Here is a 686-nt window from a genome sequence, read left to right as displayed (position 1 = left end):
GCCTAAAAGGGTCCAGTGTTGAGATATTAAGCTCTCGTAACTTGCTTTTAATAATAAAATCATTATTTTCATCTAGTAAGTCCCCAAGTTAAAGAATACCTTTTTCTTGCAACGTCTTAAAATAAAAGGATTTTCCATCAATGCAACTAAATTTATTGTTCCATAACATAAAGCTGATTCGACTGTGTGAGACGTTTGAATGCAATCATAATTTGTTGCTCAACACTTAGCAAAGCAATTCAAACGTTCTTCATAGCCGGAATGTTGGTAACCTTATAGGCAGTTTTTTTAATGTCAACATTACAGCATAAAATCAATTTATCTCCAACTGGCCGCAAGTAATTTAATAAAATGGTTTTCCAACTGGCTGCCTGATCATTTGCGAGTTTCTTTCAAAAAGTATTTTCTGAGTTTCAATTATAGTTTCCAAATGAGGGGCTTTGAGTCCCCCATTTTCGATGTCATTTATAATTGCAAACGCTTAACTTTATCTTTACCTTTCCAGATAAAATCATAAATTATCGTATTCGAATTCTTCAAAAATTCCTTATCAAAGCATAACAAGCTGGCGCGATAGAGAAAAATTGTGATAATGAACGTTTTGACAATTTGGATTCTGCCAATAATGGTGAGATCTCGCCATGTCCAAATTCGTAGCTTTTGTTTCATAGCGTTAAATAGTTCCT

The sequence above is a fragment of the Montipora foliosa genome, chromosome 3 (genome assembly GCF_036669935.1).
Source record: "Montipora foliosa isolate CH-2021 chromosome 3, ASM3666993v2, whole genome shotgun sequence".
Taxonomy (NCBI): domain Eukaryota; kingdom Metazoa; phylum Cnidaria; class Anthozoa; order Scleractinia; family Acroporidae; genus Montipora; species Montipora foliosa.
This window is presented reverse-complemented; position numbering follows the sequence as displayed.